We start from the raw sequence: 25,096 nt of genomic DNA, 5'->3' as shown, positions 1-25,096 counted from the left end.
CAAGTATCACTCCAAGATACCTAACTTCCGATAAGAGCGGGAGAACGTTTAGGAAGTCGAACGGCGTGGAGGTATATATTTTCTGGTAAATAGCCCCAGCTCCGTTTTGTCAGAGTTGAGTTGGAGGCCGCAAGTGGCAGCCCAGCGACTGAGTACAGCCAGTAACCTTTCCAAAATCTCAGCAATGACTGAGGGAAACGGTCCCGATACCATCAAACCAAGTCATCGGCGTATGCTACTACCTTAACGCCACCCTTATTTAGCATTATCAAAACTAGCCAAAGTAGAGGCAAAAGGATACCACCCTGCAGCGTCCCCCTGTGAACTAATCTAGTGACTTTAGCCCCTCTTGTGAGCGCATTAATTTCCCTGCAGCCAAGCAGGGACGAGATGCAGAGATAGATAGGTCTTTCTACCTCTAGTCTATCTAACGCAGTGATAATTGATTCCGCCCTGATGTTATTAAAAGCACCTTCTATATCTATGAAGGCCGCCAAAGTGAATTGTTTGTCTTCCAGAGATTTTTCCACAGTCCCTACGACCTTGTGTAAGGCTGATTCCGTGGATTTCCCTTTTAGGTAAGCGTGTTGGGCTGAAGATAATTTGGATTCGATGTGCTCTCGGATATGATAATCAATCAATCTATCAAAGCAAGAGCCTACTTTCAATCAAAAATGCCTTGAAAAGGAAGTAGCAGTAAAGCAGCTGATTTGATTTTCTTATAATTTTTTGGTCCTTAGTGATTTCAAAGACACATACACTACAAAAATCATATATAATGACTTAGTCCATTCAGGTTCGATACTTAAAAACACCAACGAATATTTTGTGAACGTTTTTTGTTCCACTTTGATGAGAGTCACTGCAGCTCCGTTTGCTGCTGACTACCATGGGACATATCTATGTACATATGCATGTAAATAACATTGATGCCCGCTGCTAAGCTCAGTCGCTGGCTAAAACTCACTGCTTTTCTAATTCTTGTGAGACCTTTTTGCAGCTAATCTCACTTTAACTTTGCGTGGGTTTTCTGGCACTGCTTGCTTGCCATCATCTTCTTTCCTTTGAAGCATGTGTGGTCTAAGAATTTTCCATTAAAGCTACTGTTTAAAGCAGTGAAAACTACACTATACACTTTAGGAAATATTTAAGGAAAATATTTTTGTTTGAAATTTGTGGGCTCGAATTGCCTTCATATAATTTTCTATATTCTCTTTTATAACACTTTTCTTGGCTGGAAGTTATTTGACATTGTTTGTAGCAGTAAATTTCAGCTTCCGTCTTCATGCCCTGCTTGTTCTTCTCGTGTTATTTATAAAATGTTGCTTTTTTATTATTATTATTTCTTCCGATTTGGAGTCGCAATGGTTTGGCAGCCAACATCCATAAATAAGCAAAGAATCACCCACGCAATTACGTATTATGTATCCATTACATTCCGGCATAGGTGAAGGTATGTGTACAGACATACACACATATACATACATGTATGTGCATGTACGAGTAAGTATCAGCCTAAGCAAGAGAGTGAGCACATGGCGAGCGCTCTCAGCTGCAATTCGAATGCGTTCGGCAATGCAGTGAGCGCACGCTAAGTTACAGTAATTGATGTAATATACATGCACACATACATACATACATACATACATATGTACACATAACTACATGCATATGCACTCGTATCTCATGCAGCTGTAAATTGACAATCTACTGCAAAGGGGGTGTGGCACATCGTTTATGGTATATTTTAAGTAAGTTTCCTAATTGCTTGCCTAATTTGTCATTGCACCTTTTTAATATTTGTATGGAATTTTTCAATATTTCTTACGCATTCAATGCGCTTAAAGGCATGGAAAACAAACTTTTGCTGAAAATACGTTATAAAAGTGCATTGAAATTGTTAGCACATTTGTAAGCCAATATTTATTTAGTTTCACTAAACCAAATAAACTCACTTGAACTGCATAAAAGCCAAAGTTTTACAAAACAGCTTCCAAATTTAGTGTCGCGAGCAGGTTTATAGTAGTTTTTGTCTTCTCTTCCATACACACACTTCCTTATTTGTTTTTTCTTTTTTGCCTTTGGCGCTTTTTACGCTCATATGAGTATATTTTCTTTCAATCGTTTTTTTTTTTTATTTATTACATTCTACAGCACATTAATTTTTTCACAGCTCTCTTTTTTTGGGCGCTTTTTGCGGTTTGACGTAGTGACACACAAAACGTTATTTTTGTGCTGTCATTTTGTTGCTTTTTTCGTTCCACTTTTGTCTCCCTTTTGCTGGCGCGTTTATTTCGGCACCTATTAACCAACCAACCATCATCATCCAAAAATGAAAAAAAAAACAACAACAATTATAATAAATAAATAAAAATCGACGCTTTTCGGCGTCGTCTGCGCCCGACTGACCATCGATGAACCGACAAACCGACGAGACGAGACGAGTCGAGACCAAGCAGCCAGTATGGCTGCGAGAATTCAATCAAAAATTCTTCTGCCATATGACCGACCACCACCACCACCACTCACTCAGTCAGTGGGCCAAAACATACATTTGTGCGTGAATGTGTGGTTGTGCTTTTGCATTGGCGGGGTAGGTAGGTGAATGTCGGAGTTATGTTAACTGTATGCACGTGATTTAGTTTCAGCGCTTCCGTGTCGCTATTCCAAACTGTCTTTACGCTTTTTTTCTCTCTTTTCTGCTTTCAGCTGTGGCTACGTAAATTGTTGTAGTTTCGTATTGCTCTTGCATTCACCCTCATCCTCAGCAGCCGTTCTTACTCACCATCTATCGTTGAAGCTTTTGCAATTTTTGCTGGCAATTGTCAGCACCGGTCGTCGCATAAATACCGCTACTGATAAAAGTTTAATGATCTTCCCGTTGTTTTTGTTATTGAACAAATGCACAAACGTATTGTTGTTATTATTTTACTATTTTATTTATATTACATATTCCTAGGTTGCTGTTGGTGGCGGCTATTCATGTGCGCGCATGTATGAACTCTTCTGTTGTATGCAAATAATTGCGAAAGTGCCAGCAGAAATCTGTTGATCGCAGACATTACTTTGTGACTCAAAAGCGGGTTTTGATTGGGTACTAGGCTTTCTATTCGAGATGGATCTTTTTGAGGCTTGGCGCGAAGGGATGATGCATTTTAAATATTAGTCAGCACTTTTCTAATGAGAATCTGCTAATTTTTGTACCGGTTTGTAGATCAAGAAATTCTGAAAAGAATATAAATTTGGATATAAATTTGATTCTTCCTAATGTAAGAAGAAGCTCAATTCTGTCGCAAGATGAAACAGGCTTGTACTTATATGGGTTTCGGGACACTCCGGTGTTCAAGGAAACGAAATCGCCGACGAATTGGCCAACCGTGGATCAACGGTGTCCCCACAGGGACCAGAGCCAATAATCGGAATCAGTTCCGCAGGAATCCTGAACTGGATCAGCGATTATGTAGGCAATCTGCATAAAGAGCAATGGTCGGGTCTAGAACGCTGCAGAACTGCAAAGTGTTTTGTGACAAATCCGAATAAAAAACTGTCAAACTTTCTACTAAAACTTAGAAAGAAAGACATTCGGTTGATGGTCGGCATCATTACAGGACACAACCCATGGGGTCAGCATATGACCACCATTGGAATCATTGAGGACCCGGTGTGCCTGTCATGCTTGGAGGAGGCGGATAGCACTGAGCACTTTCTCTGTGAGTGTCCTGCCTTTGCTAGAGCGCGACTACGAGTATTGGGTTCCGATGTCATGGGAATGAGTAATATTCGTTCTCTAAAACTGGAGGATATTTACAGATTTGCCAAAGAATCTGGAAAATTCCCACAGGACTAATTATCTCTATCTCTGTCTCTATTCTTTCCTGTCTCTTTCTCTGATACTTTTCTCCTTCCCTCCTTGACTATCCACCCCCTTTCTAGAGCTTTAAATACAATGGGCTTTTCAGCCTGAGTGTTTTAGGAGCCACCAAATCTCCTGGTGCTACTTGGCTTGACCTTTTCAATTTCATTTCAATTTCGATCCCTCCTCTGCATAGTAATGATCAACTTAAGAACGACTTGGTTTCACTGCCGTGCTTTGTTCAACTCAGTCTACATAAGTCGGTGCGCTAATAATAGAAAAGAAAGGACTTTCAAAAAGATTTATTTTTAATTTAGCTGCACAGTTCGTAGTGAAATTCATTTTGACGATTGACAGCTCATTTCCGTTCAATGCTGTCTAAGTTAAATGCGCTCCCAAGCTAATATTAAAAGCACTACATTGGATAAGATTAGATTCCTTATGAGATTTGCCCTTCGACCTCATGGTCCCTTGAGCCCTTTACTTAACACAGTACCTCATACAGACCCAGTTCCCTTATTAAATTCAGAATGGATCTGGGCTGGATTGAGCGCATGCGCCTTTTTTCTGGCTGCAGTTGGCCAATATGTCTCGATCTTCTCCGAGCTATAGCGCTGCGGTCCAGGAGAAGGTGTATTGAAGTTTCCTGAGATTGGTCGCAGAAACGGCAAGTGTCCGTAGACCAAATCCCGATCATGTGCAGATGACTTCGCAGTCTGCAGTGGCCTGTGAAAATTCCCGTGAGCATTCTCAGTTTATTATTTTTATTAGTTTTAAAAAACTTCTTTTTTGGTTGTACCCTTCCAGTAGCGAATTCGCCTGTCGTAGCCCCAGAATTTGGTGGTAGCAAACCTCTCTTAGCCCTAGCTCTCACTCCTACGCTTCTCCTTGATGGTGTGTTGTTCCAGAGCAAGGAAGAGCTCGGATCCTATTAAAGGCGAGGCTGCAGCCTCTCTTGCCAATGCGCCAGCTTCCAGTTATATCTCTGTTTTGGGACCCAAATTAGCCTGATGCAATTGTGAGTTTCTAGTAGATTAAGTTTCTCGATACACTCAACGACCAGTGCATATTTGATTTCACAAGACGATAGGACCTGAGTGCCGCCTGAGTGTCACTCGGAATGGCAATTCACTTATTCCAGAAACGTCTGTCTAAGTTTAGCTCCGCACATAGACAAATGGCAAACATCTCCGCACGGAAGTTGCTTGGAAAACTGCCCATCGGCACGGGGCGCTTGGTTCTGGGGGCGTAAATTCCAGCGCCTATGCCTTCTGGGGTCTTCGAGGTACATTCCTCGCGTTTTCTTTCAAATGCAGGTCTACTCCAGTGTAACTTATTGTTAAGTTCACTGTTGAACTTCTTTTCGAATTTGATTACTTTAGTGTTATCACCTCTGGGTAGCTGGGCAACTGGGAGCTTCAGCTTCAGCACTTCCATGTTTTTAGAGGACATCACTTTTCCTCTCCTAAAGCCTTCCTTCGTAATATTAAGCAGGGTACGCTTGGCTAATTGCTGAATAACTACATGAAGCGGTGTCAGCTCAAGCATCACCTTCATCGCAGCTGGAGGGCAGCTCCGCATCGCCCGCGTGATGCACACGCATGCTAAGCGCTGAAGCTTAGTTAACGCTGCACTCACCGTCGAGAGAATGACGCTCGAGATGCCCAAGCGACTGCTTCATATGTCACCATTGGTGTTATTATTATGATATACAGCCATCTCTGGATTATTGGGCTAGGTAGGTAGGTATAGTGGTTGTCGGTTGACACACCTAGGCCTGCTGTAGGCCCATTGTGATACCACCAGGGCTGTCCCCTCTCATCAATCTACATTGTCCTCATTGAACCAACCTGTGGCTTTAATACATCCAACAAGACTTGTTATTTTTATATTGGCTACTTCTGCCAAGTTATTCAGGGAACTTTTTCCTAAAATATTGAACCTTCTTCTATCCAGAGCTATGCACCTGCATAGAAAGTGTTCTATAGTCTCCTCAATGTCGTTACGGTTTCTGCAATAGTCGTTATAGGGTACTCCCAGTCTACTGGCATGCCTGCCAATCAGACAATGCCCTGTTAGGACCCCGAGAAGATTTCTCATGTTCTTCCTGTTTAGTTTCAACAGTCGGTTTGTGTGGCCCATGTTCCACTCCGGCCACGTCGTTCTACTTGTTGCACCGGTCAGGGGCTGAGTCCATAACCTGTTGGCAGCTCTGATAGTGTGTTTGTCTGTAAGCGTCTTGCAAGTTGCTAAAGGTATAGGTATGTTCGCTTTGTCTGGTTGGATCGGTAATGTGGTACCCAATCTCGCTAGTTCATCTGCTTTGCAGTTGCCTTCTATGTCTCTATGACCCGGCACCCAGAGCAGGTTTATTACAAAACACTGTGATAGTTCTGTCAAAACGTCGATACATTCTTTTACTGTCTTCGAGTTAATATTGAGCGATTTTAAAGCTTTCAGGGCCGATTGCTATCTGAATATATGTTTATATCTCTTGTGGTGAGGACACTTTTATTTAGGGCTAGCAGGCCTTCCCTGATAGCCAGAATTTCAGCTTGAAATACACTACAGTGATCCGGTAACCGAAATGAGATGTTGGCATTCATTCCTTCAGAATGAATGCTTCCGCTTACTTGATCATTTAGCTTGGAACTATCAGTACAGATGCTGATTCTATTGTCCATTACCCTATTGTCCCAATCTTCTCTCGTTTGGAAGGTTGTGGTAAAGGGTGTATTTAAATGCAACTCTACTGAGCTACAAAAGTCTGTCGTTTGATGTAGGAAGGGGTATTCGTCTAGTACCTAATCTTGCGTGACCCCCTCTGTTAGTGGCTTACTTAGAAGATTCTCTTAACCTGAGCGCCGATTTCGCCGCCAGCTGTTTGCTGTAGGCCTCAATCGGTAATAAGTGCAGCATGACATTCATCTCTGCCGTGGGCGTAGTCTTTAGTGCCCCGCTTATGCAGAGACTAGCACCCCTTTGAAGACTTTCTAGGCGTTTTACTCTTGTTTTTTTCTCAAGTGTTGGCCAACAGACTAAGCCACTGTATGTCATGATAGGCCGTACCATTGTTGTATGTAGCCAGTATACTATTTTTGGGGTTAGGCCCCATTTTGCCCCCACAATTCTTTTGTATATATAGAATGCTGTGGCTGCTTTTTTTACTCTATCGTTAATCGTTTGTTCGTTTGTTCGAGCTTCCTATCTAAATAATACTAGTCCTAGGTAGCTCGCCTCTTCCCCAATTGACAGTGTGATTCCCTAAACCCCCCTAGAACAGGTATCCTGTGTTTTCTGGTGAACATGATTAGTTCTGTTTTGTTGGGATTTACCGCAAAACCACTCGGCTTACATCGTTCAAAGCATTTTGCATTATATTGCAGAGGATATCTGGGAATTTACCTCTTATTAATATTGCAACATCATCTGCGTAGGCCACTACGTGTATCCTTCTTTCCTTTAGATTCCTCAACAATTAATTCATTGCCGGAATCCACAGCACAGGAGAAAGTACACCACCTTGGGCTACAGCTCCAGGATTTTCCTGCTATACGTTTGCAGGTCATGACAGACTTTATTGTTTTGGACAAGGCTGCGTCATAGCCAGCGCATCCAGAACAAGGCCAAGATACTTAATTTCCCTGATTTTATGCTGATCTCTTCCATTCCTGGTAAAATTCTTTTGTCTTCTTTATCTTTTTTTCATGTGATAATTAAGTTTACAGTGTCCTGTTAATAGTTCAGTGTAAAGTTGTATGCCCTTTTTGCTTAGATTAAGGATTGCTTCTGCCTTTCTCCATTCTGGATGTGTGAGTCTTTTCGCTTGCCGCATGCCCCATTGGGCTCTCCAGTAATCCATTAGGTCGCGTTGTTCCTGCTCACGTAGAAAGACACTTTGAAGCTGTTATTTACCACGCAGAAAGGTTCAGGACCTATGAAGGGAGTGTTTGCAATTTCATTCCCTTCAAGCCTTTCATGTCCCGGAACCCGTTTCAAGGTAACAGAATTTCTTAATGCTAGGGTGTTGAGGATTTTAAAACATTCTCAGATCAACCTCGATTGGAATGAGAAGCTATCCAGCGATTGTAGAGCTGATTGACTGTCAGAGAGAAAAGTTAATATTGGCACGGCGCGTGCTTCTCCGTAGACATTCTCTGGCACGCAGCTCTAAGGCGTGGACCTCCGCCTAGAAAATGGAAGTGGTTTTTCCGATTGCAATTGCTTTTTTGACAATTCCAGCCCCGGCACTACCGTCTTCCATTTTGGGCCCATCAGTAAACCACAGCTGTGCGCCCTGTTTTAGTAATATTTCATTGTTTCTCTACGCTGAGCGGTCACTAATGACCACTTTGAAGCTCTTGGAGAATTCCAGTTTCCTCTCCATCTTGTCCTAGACTGTCAGGCACGGAGATTTCAGGATTGAACCCAGCATCCTTACATGTCTTGTAAGATTGCCTTCTTTGAGATGGAATAGATGAGGAAGCCTTAGAGCTGCACTGATTGCCATCTCTTTGGCTCCAAGATATAGTGGAATGAGTCCAGTGACCATTCCTAAGCCGCTGTGGGGTGTGTTCGCATTGCTCACGTAACGGTCAGACAGGCTATTCTGTATACCTTGTTAAGTGTTATCTGAGTCTTAGTTTTGGCCACCATACCAGAGTGGCATAGGTGATCGTTGGCACTATTATTGTCTTCCAAGACCATGCCATCATCTTTGCCCGCAGACCCCATCTTGTACCTCTGGCATACGTATATTGCTCTCAAGGTTTTATTTGTGATGCACGATAAGAGATTTTTCCAGGTGCAGGTTTTATCAGGCATTACTCCCAGATATTTCATGACCCCAGATAGAGTTAAGTCGGCGTCCCCTAGTTTAAGGGTCCCTAGACTTAATTTCCTTCTTCGAGTGAAGGGAGGAGGTGTTAATTTAAAATGTCTGAAACATCATCAAAGGTGCCGTCACACCAATGGTATGTGGGGCACGCTCCCACTAACACTATAACATTCCTCCTCCTCGGCTGATTCCCACCCTGGAACCGCGTTAGCATTTCTTCAAGGTGGAGCCGCGTGTATGTCTATTGACACAACAGGTTCCTGGGTCCAGGTGCCGCTCCTGTGGGCGTATGGAGATTTTACGCCATCGATAGTATTCACTTCTCCCACTGGCTTCGAAAGCGGTTGTGGGGGGAGTTAAACATCTGAGAAAATGCAATAGTCCGATACTCACAAACTATTGTCTTGTCTTCAGTTCGGTACTGTTGTGAGTGTTTGGCTCAAGCGTCTGTGTCTGTCGTCGGTTTGTCTAAAACAGTTCAGTTTTAAAAGTGTCTGTCCAGTGCCCAGATAAAACGGTGGCACAAGTCGTTCAAGGAAGGCCGGGCGGACGTCGAAGACGAATAGCGCTCTGGAAGCTCTGGACTCTCAAGGCGTCGTCCACAAAGAGTTTGTACCTCCAAGAAGCACTGTAAATGCGGCATTTTACAAAGAAGTGCTCCTTCGGCTGGAAAACCGCGTCGCCCGAGCTGGGCCCGACCTCGTCAACAATTGGACCCTTCATCACGACAATGCGCCGGCGCACACCGCCTTCCTCTGCGCCTCTGCATTGGCCAAGATGGGGGTTCCGGTGCTTCCCCACCCTCCCTACAGCCCAGACCTGTCCCCTCCGGACTTCTACTTGTTCCCGCGCCTGAAAAGAAAGCTGAAGGGGAGGCGTTTCGGCTCCATCGAGGCGATCCAAAAAACTGTGACAGCCGAATTGAACGCGATTCCGGCGGATGAGTTTAAAAAATGTTTCCTACAGTGCACTATGGGGTTTTTGGCATATATTAAGAAAAAAAGTATCCTGTATTTTAAAATAAGCTTTATTTTTGTTTTTACCATACCCTAATTATTTGAGAAATTAGTCGTTAAAATTTTTTAGGGTCACACTGATTGAACGGTACGCCTTCAAAGTCAGCTGATTATCGTGTTCGCTTTGTGCACAGTTTGGTGGAATACATTGCAAAAAGTTTGATTGCTCGAGTTATCCAAATAAAACAAAGAATCCAAATTTAAATGATGGAAGGTGATAGTCCAGGTATATAAGATTATAGTTTAGTAACATTTTTTCAATTATGTGTGGTTTAGATTTTGTATATCGTGTTTTATTCATATGTATTATTTCAATTAGTCTTAACAAGTATAGGTGCGTTTCGTATAAGAGAACTTCCAAGGCGCACAGAAGTGCACAGAGTTTTAAATGTAGAGTTACTTACTAAAACGTCCACAATAATATGTAACTAACTTTGTTTGCACAAATTTGCCCCTTTTTGATAAAATCGCGGGATATACGTTCGGAAATGTAGAGCTGCTAGATATTTATATCAAAAATAATCGGGCAGAGGTCACAGTTAAGCAGCATATATTAAAAAAAATTGGTGAAAGTCTGAATGAATCTAAGGTAGCCCAAATTAATAAAAAAGTTCGAGCTTTTGTCAAATATTTTGAAAAAAACTGGCCCCATTGTCATCGAGTTATGTCAAGATTTAGAAAAAAACATTCAGAATGGCTTGATAAAAGCCTAGTAATCAACACCGAAATTAATCGTGTATCCGAAAATAAAGTTGGCCGTCCAAAAGTGGACTACGAGAATGCTAGCTCCCGACTAAAACGGAAGTTTGCAAAAGAACTTTCGCAAGAACACGAAAACTCGTTGCCCTTGCTTTTACATGCTGTTACAGTTTCAGCTAAAAAATCAGAAGAGAAAGATATGGTTGCTGTTTTAAAAGCTGCGGCAAAAAGCAGAGATATTTGTAAAATGAAAAGGAAACTTTTTTCGTCTGAGCCCCAACAAATGCCAGCTGACAGTGCTTTAGCATTTTTGTTAGAAAACGGATTTACAAAAGAGCAATATAATAATATAAAACATAATGCAAAAATACATGGTTATGATATATATCCGCCCTATAAGGATTTGTCTAGTTCCAAATTAAAGCTAAGACCAGACGGCATTCAATATTTTGAAGATAAGGCACAAGTTCCTTTACAACAACTTTTGGACCATACAACTACCCGCATCCTTGAAATGCAACATGAGGTCCTAGGTATACTTCCAAACGTGACACATTGCAAGTTAATTTTCAGTTATGGATATGATGGTTCGACCGGGCACAGTATGTACAAGCAGCGTTTTCAAGACCATGGTAATGTGTCTGATTATTCATTGTTCGTAACAACAATTATTCCTTTAAAACTGATTAATGAGGCCGACCAAATTATTTGGGTCAATAAAGCACCCCATTCGGTTCGGTTTTGTCGGCCATTGAAGATTGAATTCATCAAGGAAAGTCATGCTCTCATTCTAACAGAAAAAGAGTACTTGGATACTGAGATTTGAAATCTGAAATCATATATGTATGGGTATAATGGTAAAAAGATATTTGTGAAATATTTAGGACAGATGACCCTAATTGATGGGAAAGTTTTAAATATATTGTCGGGATGCAACTCATGCCAGTCTTGCCCCATCTGCGGAGCAAAGCCAACACAATTACTTAATATTAAAGATATTAATTCAGAAGTTTTCAAGGCCAAAACACATGCCCTTCAATATGTAATCAGCCCTTTGCATGCTTGGATCCGCTTTTTCGAGTTTGTGTTGAAATTTTCATATAGAGTGGAGATGAAAAAGTGGCACGTTAAAGATTGCGATAAACCTCAATAGCTCGAAAACAATTAATACAAAGGACACTTTTAAAGGAAATGGGCCTCAATGTAGACAAGCCTATTCAAAACGGCAGCGGAAACTCCAATGATGGCAACACAGCAAGGAGGGCATTTTCTGACGCAGCCTTATTAGCCTCAATTTTAAATGTTGAAGAACAATTACTGAAAAACTTCTATATAATTTTAGTGAGCTTTTCCTGTGAGCATGAAATTAACTCAAGCAAGTTTGAAACCTTTTGTGGAAAGGTTTTTGAACTGTACCATTATAATTATCCTTGGTATCCTATGTCTCCTACTGTTCACAAGGTACTAGTACATGGTCATCAAATAATAAAAAACTCCTTGGTTCCTGTTGGCTGTCTTGGGGAACATGCATCCGAATCCCGAAATAAGTTTTATAAGAGCGATAGAAGGGGGCATGCAAGAAAATGCAGTCGGCTGGATAATGTGACAGATATTTTTAACAGAGCCTTAGATACTTCGGACCCATTTTTGTCCACTATCTTTTTAAAAGAACGACAAAACAAAAATAAAAAGAAAGACATACCAAAAGAAGTTTTCGCGCTGCTTCAATCGCCATCTTTAAATATTTTAACAAATAATGACAAAGATTATCAGGAAGAAGATGAAGAAGATCATGTAGATCAGAACGAAGATGAAGAATATGACGAAGATGTTGAACTTGATGTGATTACTTCTGACGAAGAATATATTAAAATAGAAGAAAACTAAGTTCATATTGGTAGTAAGTAGTCTCAATATGCTGTTTGTAAGTTACGTAATATTTTTCTTTCTTCTTAGAACACATATATGCAGTTTAAAAATGTACCTAAGCTATTTTGGAAGGGAGTTATCCACCCAGACAAATTTAATATAAAAACAAAGAAATAATTTAATTAATTTTAAATAAATACTTTTTGTTTAAGAATGCACAAATTCGCGAAATAAATGAAATATATGGAAACACAAATTTACTATAAATTGTCACATTATTTTAAAGATCATATTCAGGGCGGAGGTGTAGGCGTAATCGAATGAAAAAATTAACAAAAACCGAAATTCTACTTTAATCTACGTGATTCACCTGCAAAAATTTAAGTCATAATCTTTAAATTTGTGATTTATGCCAAAAAAATTAAAAAAATCCCCATAGTGCAGTGGAAGGACCGCTACCAGCGGTGTATTGACGCTCAAAGGTCCTATTTTGAAGAATATTAGTTGTACCTATAAGTCAAAAGGTTTAATAAAACTGCTTAAAAAAAATAAGGCTCATTACTTTTCAATCAAACCCAGTATATTGAGAACCCACGTTATGATTAGTCTATCTATTTCCTTCCTGAGCACACCTTCCTCAATAGAGCTGATGAAAGAAGCATTGCCGACTGGCCCCATAATGTCAACCGATTTACAGAAGGCAAGGAGTAACAATTTGAAAATATCGTTTTGTATTTTGTTCCACTTAATTTTATATACCTTTTGTTGCTTGCAGCTCATTCATAATGCAGAACTTTAACGCCTTGAGCAACTCTCGACTTCGTATAATCATTCGGTCGGACGAAAACTCTTTTCTTTTGTTTCGGTTCTCTTTCCATTGAATGCAAAATATGTGCATAAATTATAACAAACTAAGTACAAAAACGCGAATATTTCAGAAAGTAACTAAATACATATTAAAACAAAAAAAAAAACAACAACAACAACGCAGAAGCCAACGCAAGCACGCAAACTCAATAAAACGAAGACGCGCTCGAACAGACGAGACCAGACCAGGCTAAACCGACCTTACCGCCAAAGGCCGCCGCATTGAAAACAAAAAACACTTGCGCGCTAATGGCGATTGGAGATGGGTGATGTGCTGGTGTTGGCGCATTCACGATGCTGGCAAGTGGTGGCGGCGGCGGCGCTGGTTAAAATGCGACGGTTAGAATAGAATGTTGCATGCGAAACGATGCGAAAAATGCGACGAGACGTGACGACACGACAACCAAACGCGAGCACAGCGACTACAAAATGGATGAAATTGAAAATGAAATTAAATGCAAAAAAAAAAGAGATGAAATGAAATGAAATGCTGCAATGCAACAAAAAACAAATTGAATAAAAATTGGACACATGTATATGTGTGTGTAGGTACTATATGTATGCGCTACATGTATATATGCGGCTCTGCACTTGTATACGCCCAAAACACCAAAAAAAAAAGATTACAAACGAAAGCGACGCTGCAGTTAGGCGGCAAAAGCGGTGGCAAGGGCGGCTAATAGAGATGCCAGTCTGCGGCAGCCAACTACCCAGGCGTATTCACACGCTAGCCGCACCAAAGCTGGGCGCTTACAAAAGTTACAATTTGTTTTTTTTTTTTCAATTTCATTGTATGCTTAGCACTTGCCGGTGGCGGTTAATTTTATGCATTTGTTGTTGCTGCTACGTCTACTGCAAGTGCATTGCTTTTGTTGTTTGTGGCGCGTATTTTGCTGTTGGTTTTGTGTGTATTTTCGTACCCCACTTCCGTTTGCAATTTCAATTTCAGTTTCTGTGTTTTTGTCTACTCTATTCCTGGTTTTCGTATTTTTTGTTGTTTTTTTTTGTAATTTTTATTTAACATTTCAATTGTCTAACACCAAAAATAAGCAACCGCGAACGAGAAAAAAAATCAAAAATTACACGCACGAAAAGAGAGTGGATAATTTTGTTCAAGACAAAAAAAAAAAGAGATAAGAAAAATGCCCTGAGCACGAAAATTGCACAATGACACGAGATACATATCTGAGTGGTCGTACAACAACTCGGGGGAATGCAATAAAAGTAAGTGGCGATTAACATTAGACGAGTAGTAGGAAATTGAAAAAGTTTGTTAGTTTAGTGAGAATATTTAGTACAAGTGAACAAGTGAAACGCTTTGGCTGTATTGGGGAAACTCGCTGGAATGGGCGATTATCTAAACCACTGAATTGGGTCATGAACCGAACGAGATGGTGAAGGAAAATTTTTCGTTACAATATTGCACAAAAAGAAAAAAAATACACGAGTCTTACTTCCATTTAAGTGACCGAAATTTTATTTTTTATTTATTTATCTATTTAATTTTTAGGCAAAAAAAAAACAAAATTTCTTAGTCAATATTCAGGACTTAGTACTAATAAAGGGTGATTTTTTAAGAGCTATAAGAAAGTTTTTCAAAAATACACACGTAAAATTCAGAAAAATGCATGACTTTTTTATTTAAATCGATAGTACAGTCCATATAATTTAATGCTTGAAGATTATTTCATGCAAATGTTGACCGCGCTTCAAATGGTCCACCCGCTTAGTCCAATTTTGGCATACTCTTTCCAATGTTTCGGCCGGTATCTCACATATAAATGCTTTAATGTTGTCCTCCAATGCGTTAATTGAAGCAGGCTTGTCTGAGTAGACATGAGCTTTAACATAGCACCACAAAAAATAATCTAAAGGCGTTATATCGCACGATCTGGGTGGCCAATTGACAGGTCCCGAACGTAAAATGAAATGTTCACCGAACTCGCCTCTCAACAAGTCCATTGTTCCGCCTGCTGTGTGGCATATGGCGCCGTATTGCTGAAACCACATGTCATGCAAGTCAAGCTCTTGCATTTTGGGCAAAAAAAAGTTGGATATCATTTCACGGTAGCGCTCACCATTCACAGTTACGTTACGATTCGCAGCATCTTTGAAGAAGTACGGCCCAATGATACCTCCAGCCCTTAAATCGCACCAAACTGTGATCTTTTCTGGATACATTGGTACATAGCTCTTGCAATTCTTCTGGATGATCTTCACTTCGAAATCGACAATTATGCTTATTTACGTACCCATTGATCCCAAAATTAGCTTCGTCGCTGAACACAATTTTTCGACTTTAAACTTTCTTAACAGAAGACGCATTTTTACAATAAAATTCAATGATCTGCAAGCATTGTTCGTTTGTAAGACGATTCATGGTTAAATTATAGACCAAACTGAGGATGTTTGACAGTGAAACAAAACACGAATCGTGCGTCAGCTGTTTAAACCAACTGTTTAAAAAGATAATAGCTAAAAAATCACCCTTTATAAACCAAATATCGGGAATTGTTCATTTAAAAAGTGCGCGTTACATATATGACTAAATTTTTTTTGTCTGAATGTTGGCAGAACTGTCCTCTATAGTGTCTGTCGAAATCTGTCAATTAGCTTGTTTTTGGCATTTAATTTTGTATATCAGTCAACCGCAGGTGTGCTCTTCGATTATCACTATGGATAAAAATATCGAACAAAGAATTTGTCTTAAATTTTTTTGTTTTGAACGGGATTTCAGAAAGCCTATGGCGAGTGTGTTGTATCAAAAACACAAATGGTATAAGGCTTTGCAGAACGCCGAGAAGTCGAGGAAGATTTGCCCCGATCTGACCACCCATCAACGTCTTTAACGGATGAAAACGTTGACAAAGTCAAGGAAATAGTGCTGGAAAATCATCATTTAGGTTCGAGGGAGGTAGCGGGTAATCTTAGCGTGTCTCACAAATCAATTCGCAACATTTTACACCATCAATTGGGCATGAGACGCGTGGCTGCTCGACTCGTTCCAAGAGAGTTGAATTTCTTTCAAAAAATTCATCAGAAAAAGGTGGCTGAAGGCATGCTTGAGAAAGTGAATTTGGGCCCAATTTGGTTGGGTTTAATCAGCGCATCATAACAGGTGATGGGACGTGGGTGTATGAGTTTGGCATGCAAACCAGTCCACAGGGGGCTGGATAGCGTAATCCACATGAGCCAAAACCCAAAAAACCACGTGAAAGGCGGTCAAAAGTGAAAGTCATGCTACTCGGTTTCTTTGATGATCATGGTGTTGTGCACTCGGAATTCGTTCCAAATAGTTCTATGGTAAATAAAAAATATTACTTGGAAGTTATGCGAAGTTTAAGAGAGAGGGTGCGTAGGAAACGGCCAAATTAGGGGAAAGAAAACTCATGGATCTTACACCATGATAGCGCGCCGTTTCACAAGGCTCATATTGTGAACACTTTTTTGACCAAAAACTCGACAAATATCGACATCGAACAACCACCGTAGCCCACTATGACTTTTCCCTTTTCCCAAAACTTAGATTGCCACTCCGCGGACGCCGCTTTGAGTCGATAGAGGCCATAAAGGAGAATTCGCTGAAGAACATCTCGACAAACGCGTTTAAAAGGTGTTTTGATGACTGGACTAATCGTTGGTAAATTCGAGTGGAGCCTATTTTGAAGGCGACAAAATAAATTTTGATGATTAAACATTTACTTTGCGTTTTATTGCACAAACCCCGGTACTTTTTTGACAGAATGTATGGTTAAAATCTTATTTAAGTGAAAGAAATTGTTTTGCTACAATTGAGAGTGAATCTTCACGCCTCATTCATTGCCACTTCTGCGGTACAGTAAGGAAATATTTTGGGGCGCCCTACTTTTCGTCTTGGTTGGTTAATTGGTTGAAGTGGTGATTCATTCAGAATTCAACTAGCGCTTCCGCGCCATCTTGTTGCCACATCCTCGTTACCAACTTGTTTAACAGTTATTTACAACATGACTATATTTAGTCTGTGCGGTTTAGGAACCTTATTAGGTTGTTGATATCTAAGTCAGACAGATGTTCGGGACTCTCGAACAGTGGTTTGCCCAGGATTGACATTCTCTCCCTCCATGAGGCAGGACATTCACAGAGGAAATGGAAGAAATGTGACAGTGCCTGTTTTGAGGGATGCCCATTTTGGCCGTTTGTTCCCCGACAGACCAAAACCCAGTTATGACTGCCGTGAGTCTACAAGCGTCCCACTGTTTCGTGGTCATCAATAATGACGTTTGTTTGAGGTTGTAGATGGGCCATAACGTTCTGCTAATTTTGCAAGTCGTCTGGTCTTTCCATCAACAATCCGCGACTCGGAGGTATTTTGAAGAAATTTGTTCCTAATTGCACGCAGTGGTGTGAATACCGATTCAGGATTGCAGCTTGAAGACACTGCTGGTAGTAGGGAGACGCACACATGCTTCGATTTTAAGTCTATGAGAATACCTGCTCCATCCTCTCAATCTATTTTAGAGCCATCTGTATAGACTGTAGTCTCGAAGTTGTTTAGTGAGAATCCCTTATTCCATTCCTCCTGCGATGGACATAGAGTGCCGAAAATTCAATGGAATGTTACCGTCGAGACGATGCAATCAGTCGTCTCCGAGGAGTACTGGGCTTGTCGCAGTAATAGACTGGTATGGCCATACGTTTTTTTCTTTCCAGCGACCCGCTTCATTCAACCTAATTGCACTCATGGTTGCCGTCTTCTTGATATGAAGACCTACCGGAATAACGTGTGTCAGTGCGTTAAGAGCCTCCCTAGGGCATGGTCTGATTGCACCGACTGTTATTGCACAGGATGATCATTGTATTCTGCCAAGTAATTTGACGTTGTAATCTCTGCCTAGAGCTTTCCACTAAACTATCGATCCATACGATAATCGCCTCATACAATCATAATGTATACTTGGGTTGAAGGCGCCATCTTCTCCTGCTTTCCTTGCCCGTTCTTCAATGTTCAGTTTCCAGCTAAGTTTGAAGTCCAAGATTGCACCTAAGTACTTTGCACTGGGAGAAAGTGAGAGAGTTTGTGCATTAATAAGTGATAGGGTAAAATTGGGTACCTACCATAAGTTCTCGTTTACGTGCATTTAAACTTAGGACACAGCCTGTTGCCCAAGAGTTACCTCACCTAGCGCCTTTTGATTGATCCCACTTAACGTATTAGGGCACAGTCCTGTTGCCATTCGCACCACATCATCAGCGTATGCCATCACTTTTACTCCACCTCAATTAAGTTTAATAACACATAACCAAAGAAGTGGGGCTAATAAAATTTGCAACAAGAACTTTAAGTTTTCCTGTTCTACAAGGTGAAGTTCAAAATAAACTGACTGGCGTCATAAAAACGTTTTTGATGGCGGCATCTTTTTAATGAGTTAGTGGGTTGGAAGTTACATCCCTAGCTTACTTCCAGTGAAAGCTTGGTGACATTCGGTTCAGTGGAAGCGAAGTTGTTGCGTCTAAAGTGTCAGTTTATTGTATCATCGGTACAAAAATGAGTTTCGAACAAAGAGCTAATATCAAATTTTGTTTTAAAAGTGTATGAAAAAAGTGTATGGCGTTGATTGTCTATCTCGTGCCAGAGTTCATGAGTACTTTACACATTTGAGAGACGGTTGTGAGGACATAAATGAAAATGAGTAATCACCGAAAACTCCATCGAAATTGTTCGTAAATTTATCATTAAATGAATTGAAATCATCATTTTAATTCATGGAATCGGAGTTGAATATCTCCAAAACATCGATTTATCGCATTTTAACGGATCATTTGGGCTTACGAAAGGTCTGTGCACGTTTCATTCCGCACAAGTTAACTGAGGACCAAAAACTGCTCAGAATTCAACATTCGAAAGACCTCATTAAAGAGGCGAGAAAAGCCAAAAACTTCCTTTACAACATTGTAACTGGTGATGAAACGTGGTGTTTCCAACATGAGCCTGAAACTGACCGTCAAAGTGCGAAGGCCTCAGACGAGCCACCAACGCAAAAATCGCGTTTGGACAAATCAAAAATCAAGTCGATGCAAATTTGTTTTTACAATTCTAAGAGAATTGTCCACAGAGAGTTCGTGCCAACGGGCCAAACCGTCAATGCAATTTTCTATCTTGCCATTCGTCGAATTCACGCTGAATACCGCGAAGGAGGAAGGAAGCTGGCGCTTATTGCATGATAATGCACCATCTCATCGATCGACTCTTGTGACTGTTTCTTGAGTAGAAATCGCATTTTAACAATCAATCAATCTCCGCATTCACCTGATATGGCTCCCTGTGACTTCTACCTATTCGGAAAATTGCATTTGGCCATGAAAGGAAAACGTTTTGCGTTCGTAGAGGCCTCCAAAAGGCTTGTACCGACATCCTGAAGGACATTCCGGTCAGTGACCTAAAACATTCTTTCGAAAAGCTTTTAGATCGCGCAAAACAGGGTATCCAGGCCAGGGGGAACTATTTTGAATAAATAAACTCGAAGTTATCAGAACAAAGCTCCTGTTGTTTCTATTTTAGCTCAGTCTTGTTTATTTTGGACTTCACCTTGTATATACATCAACTTCAAATTGGTTAAATTCATTTATTCCATTGCTTACCTGATTAGTATTTTGTTGAGTATTCATTAGTTTTAAGAACCACTTCACACCTGCGAGGTAAACTTTCTTATCACTTTTGGCACTTCTCTAAAAGAATGGAATTCAAGGCTGCCCCATATTATCGCACTGCTTCAAGCGTACACTCTGATAACAACCTTAGTTTGCTGTGTTATTGTAGCTGTAGTAACGAAATCTTGATCGATTCTAGAGGCATCCTTATCGGGGTCCAAGCAAAAAGATTTAGGCGGCCGCTTTATCTTGCCAACTCATCCACTTTTCAATTACCCTTAGTATCTCTGTCACCATGGGTACTTTATTGATTAGTTTGATATGAAGTGCTTCGCCCAATTGTTGAGAGAATTCCGGCATTTACTCCTTTCTTTAAATTGAAACAATGCATTGATCCCCTTAATGGAATTATTTGTAATAATCTTAAATCGGAAATCTTCATCTAATCTCAATATTAGAATTCTCCGAAATGAGTCCCTTAAATGCCGAAAAAGAACGGCGACCTGTACTGCTCTTTAAATTCGTTAATCCGTTAAATGTATTTAGAAGTGTTGATGTTCAAGAGGAAAAATATACCGATTACAGTTCTTTCCAATTTTACAAATATTTTTTTTAACTGCTTGACAAAATATTTGATTGCGCCCCCGGGTGGGCTCGAACCACCAACCTTTCGGTTAACAGCCGAACGCGCTAGCCAATTGCGCCACGGAGGCTATATACTAAACACTCGCCAAGAACGGAACATAAACAACAGTGCATAACAAAAACAATAACAATCGGAAATGAGTATAACAGAATTGTTCTCAAGCAGCGACGACGAATTCAAGAGATAAGAGAAATAAATGCGCAAACATTGTTTATTGTTGTTAGTGTACGTATGTACATATGGATGTGTAAGGTGTAACAGATGAATTAAATATAGAGTTACGTTGTTGTAAAATATAAATAACACAGCAACAAAAATAAAAAAGCAGGGTGCTTTAAATAGCGGCAAGTCATCAATTTTCATTTGATTTAACATTTTTTAATTTAAATTTTATATATATTTTTGGAAGCTTTTTTGCAGAGATAATTTTTTGTTTTTCTGTTTCTGTTTTTTGTTTTTGTAACAATGCAAACGTGGTACACATACGCTTACACACATACAGCTGTGGATGACTAAATAGAGTCGATATCTGAATTTTCATTGCACACCAAACTGCCTAACTATTTTCGCTGGCTCATTTTCCATAGTACGGTCGCTTTTAAGCTCTCATTCACGTTCATTAAGTATAAAGGGTGATCCAGTGGTACCAGTGTTGTTGTTGTTTAATGGCATAATAATAAATAACAGACCATACGACTACATATGTAGGGGTGTTTAACAAATATTTTGGACACTTTTTTTTTTGTTTTTTTTTTTTTTTTTGCTTTTAGTATTCCATTGTTCACAACGGAAATTTGTATACACAGGATGATGCGGAAGAAGTTATTTAAAAGGCCTTGGACGATTTAAGGGGGCCCTTGCACGGGAGATCAAACTAATACCACAATCAGACAAGTTGTCACTGAAATACAGGGTCCGGCAGTTGAACTGTAACCAATTAAAAAGGTCATAAATTTAGTTTGGAAAATTAATTTTATTCAATTCAAAGTGAAAAATGTGTGAAAATAATACAAAATTGAGAATCAATTAACTTTTGCTCGATAATGACCACCTTTTCCCTAGAGACATTGACTATAGTCCAGAAACGAATCACAAGCCGCCCGAATGTGACTTGCGGGTATTTTGGCCTACTCGCGGGCAATGGCTTTCTACAGCACCTTGAGACTGGTGAATCTTTTAGTTCGGATTTTGCTCTCCAATATGGCCCAAAGAGAATAATCCATCATAAGTTCGGAACGTTGCTTTTTAGCCATTCTTGGTTCTCTCGAGCTTTGTGAGACGGTGCCGAGTCCTGTTGGTGCCGAGTCCAAAGTATGTCACCAAAATGTTTGTCTGCCCACGGCTTCAAGGCAACCTCCAGAATACTTTCCCGATAATATTTCGCATTTACCTTGACGCCAGGCTCGATAAAAACGATTGGAGAGCGCCCATCTGCGGTTACAGCGGCCCAAACCATTACCTGTGGCGGGTGCTGCCTCCTGGTGGCCAATCGATTACTCAAATTCTCGAATGAACAGTTAGTCAAATAAACCCTACCGTTTTGGGAGTTTACGAATTGCTCAATTTAAAAAATTTTCTCATCAAAAAACACAATGTTCGGAAATTGACCGCTTTCGGCCAAGCGAAGCAACTCCTTCGCTCTCTCAAGTCTGACTTGTTGCTGTTTTGCTGCTTTGGTGTGAGATCATGCACCTTTTGGTTCTTGTAAGGCTTGACTTTGAGATCATTTTTCAGTATGCGGCGGATGCTACGGTCAAATATTTTCAGTTCTTTCGCCATTTGATTGGCACTTCGTCGAGGATTTCGCTCAAGTCGCTTCTTCACTTTTTGAACCATTTCACGTGACGTTGCAGTATTTTGATGACCACCTCCATGAGGTTTCGCGATACTACCTTTATTTACTCTAAGACGCTTGAGCTCACGAACAATCGCTGGTTGTGATTTGCAAGCCAAATATAATGCAATCGCACAATTACGTTTGAAATCCATTGCTGATTTTCTTTTTTTTGTGTTTACTCCTGGCAAAATGCTTCCACGCCCTTGTAAACAATACTTTGGACTGCCATTTAGCCAACTAACAGATAGCTAATACCCATCAGAATTTCGAAAAAATCGGTATCCATTCGATCCGATGGTGGAAATATTTTCTTCGGTCAACGCTAAGTGGTACCCGCGATATACAGAGTATAGAGGTGGCGCCCATCTTGTACCGTGACTCCGCTCTCAGTGAATTTGACAGCACCGCTGTGCGTGTGACGTCACGCTTGTGCAATATATTCGGGTGTTGTTCGTGTAATTTCTTTTTCTTGCATTCTTATTCATATTTTCCCATTTCCTTTAGGCAACTGCATCAGTGTTACGTCGCACCTCTCTAAGGGGCGTCATCTTGTATTCAGTCAATCCAAAGCGGAACAGGACTGGGCTAAGATTACCAACATTTTGGTGACTGTTCTTTGATTTCAAAAGTGTAAAAATTTCAAGAAATTCAATAAAAATATTGTCAGCCGTCTGGATAACGTCAGTTGGCAGCCTCGTAGCTACAACCTGAACTCGTTAGACTTTTGGGCGTTGAGTGCCGTGAAAGATCGATGTTGTGCGAAAAAACTCAAAACAATTTTAGCACCTGCATCGAATATCGCATGAGACTTTTATGACGTAAAGCCATATACTGACAAAAAAGTATTGGAAAGCTGAGGGTTGGAATAGAGGTAGGTTGAGAAATAATAATCGTAAACCTAAGCATTCAGGCAACAGCAAGCCGAAGCAACAGAAACGGGAAAGAAAGGGAGATATTACTTGGTAGCTTCTCTGCAAACTTCCATGACTCCTTTGTAAATTAGATGATTCATTCTCAATACGTCTGATCACAAATCCGCCTTCCTGGTTTAGCGAAATTCGGACAAAAACAATAAAATTCTTATAGTGGTTATATATTGGACTCGGGAATAAGTTCGTAGCGTTTTTACTGAAGGCTTTTATTTAAACAAACAACAATAATTATATCAATAAGTTAATCAGTTATATATTCCCCGTTGCTGTTAATGACCTCTTCCCACCTCTCGACCAATCTGTTGGGTTGATGCCGTTCCGCCAAAAATTGCCTGGTTTGTTGCCAAAGAAGTTGTTGAGTCCGTTTTTAAGGACCTCTTTGTTATCATATGTAAGTGAAGAACCTTTCATATGGTTCGACAGGGAGCGGAAAAGATGGTAATCGATCGGTGCAAGGTCCGAAGAATACCTCCAATTCGAGCTCTTGGAGTGCGCCTTTGACGAGTTGTGCAACATGGGGTCTGGCGTTGTCGTGAAGGAGTATGGCTTGACCATGTCGATCAGGTCTTTTCAGTCGCATAGCCTCATTCACGCGGTAACGCCGCGTAGCTGGGCAATGTAGAGCCCCTTGTTGATCGTGGCATTTTTTCATGCCCTCGAGATCCCCTTTGAATAAAGATTCGGTTTGACTCTCGGCTTCGGCGTATCTGCTGGAGCCACCCACTCTTTTTTCTGCTCCATATTGACGTATACGCACCATTTGTCAGCTGCCCTGACGATTCGGTACAAAATGTGCTGTTTATGACTGCAGGTTGCTCGATGGTGGGCGAGATGATGATAAGCAATTTGAAGGCGACTTTCTTTGTTTTTTTCGTTGAGCTCGTGAGGCACCCAGGCTTCAAATTTTTCGGTAAATCGGTAAATCCCATTGAATGAAAGTGATTGAGAATCGTTTTGTGATCGCAGTTCATTTTTTCTGACTGGTTTGGCGACCTCTCCTTCAAAAGTGTGTTGAGACGTTCTTCATCAAATTTAGAAGACCTTCCGCTGCATCGTAATTTTTATAAAAGCGTGTTTTTCGATGTTTTTCTTTCCACTTTCCACTTTTCTCAAAACCTTGCAGTGATGGAAACAACAGCACTCAGTGTAACTGGTTCTGCTCCCAATGGGTGAGCCGCAGTTCCACGCTGGAGGCTGTACAACGAATAGCGGCATTCAGAGATGCTTCTACCTGGCGGGAAGATACCTATCGACCTCATGGCCCGAGGACGAGTGGATACGTGGGACTCTCGGAAAAAATGGCCTCCAACTAATGTCGCGGAACGGAGATGCCAAACCAAGCAGCCGATGGGATACTGAATCGAGTCGTAGGCATTTTGAACCCTAACTTAACCACAAAAAAAAACAATTCTTCTTTGTGACGAAATTTAGCCTTAACTTACTTATTGGATAATTTTTGCCGACGTCGAGCGTTTTTCTCTCCGTTTGCAGCCTGACTGTCATCGCTGACTCGAATCTGATATCCGCGTTATTTCTTTCTAATTGCACAGGCTGGCAAAATTTGATGCCATTTTCAGAATCAAGATCTAGACTACAATGCGACGTCACGTTTTCGCGATATTCTGGCTTAAATGTGCAAACAACTAAATTTTTGGCAATATTTGAGGTGTTGTCAGGTCATGCAAAATTTTTTATTTGAAAGATCATACAAGTTTCTCTACTCATTCCCTTTTTTTAACCATTTTATATGTAAAAACATCTTTATTTGCCTTTGAGATATCCTCTGTTGAGGGGTTACGCAAAAGTTATATTTCTGATGTCAAAGTTTCTCACTGAAATACAGCTTTTCAAAAATCTGAGAAACAAAAAATAGGGAACAAATATTTACTTAGTTTTTTCTTTCCATAACCTTT

At 40.5% G+C, this 25,096-nt stretch overlaps 1 protein-coding gene and 1 non-coding gene across 16 annotated transcripts in view; one reads left to right on the top strand and one right to left on the bottom strand.

The window, feature by feature from the left end:
- LOC128867546 (homeobox protein 5-like) overlaps positions 1–25,096 on the top strand; it is a 276,653-nt gene that overhangs the window by 152,925 nt on the left and 98,632 nt on the right. Inside the window, exon 1 of one of the 15 annotated variants that reach the window (XM_054108876.1) lies at positions 9,856–9,932. The exons of the other annotated variants lie outside the window; for them this stretch is intronic. The gene's annotated coding sequence lies outside the window, so the exon portion shown is untranslated. Of the gene's footprint in view, positions 1–9,855; positions 9,933–25,096 lie in introns of those variants that run through there. 15 annotated transcript variants of the gene reach the window in all.
- On the bottom strand, positions 20,408–20,481 carry Trnan-guu (transfer RNA asparagine (anticodon GUU)). The gene has a single exon. It is a non-coding gene; the product is annotated as a tRNA-Asn (tRNA).

The sequence above is a fragment of the Anastrepha ludens genome, chromosome 6 (assembly GCF_028408465.1).
Source record: "Anastrepha ludens isolate Willacy chromosome 6, idAnaLude1.1, whole genome shotgun sequence".
NCBI lineage: Eukaryota > Metazoa > Arthropoda > Insecta > Diptera > Tephritidae > Anastrepha > Anastrepha ludens.
The sequence above is the reverse complement of the archived record's forward strand: the minus strand, read 5'-3'. Positions and strand labels throughout refer to the sequence as shown.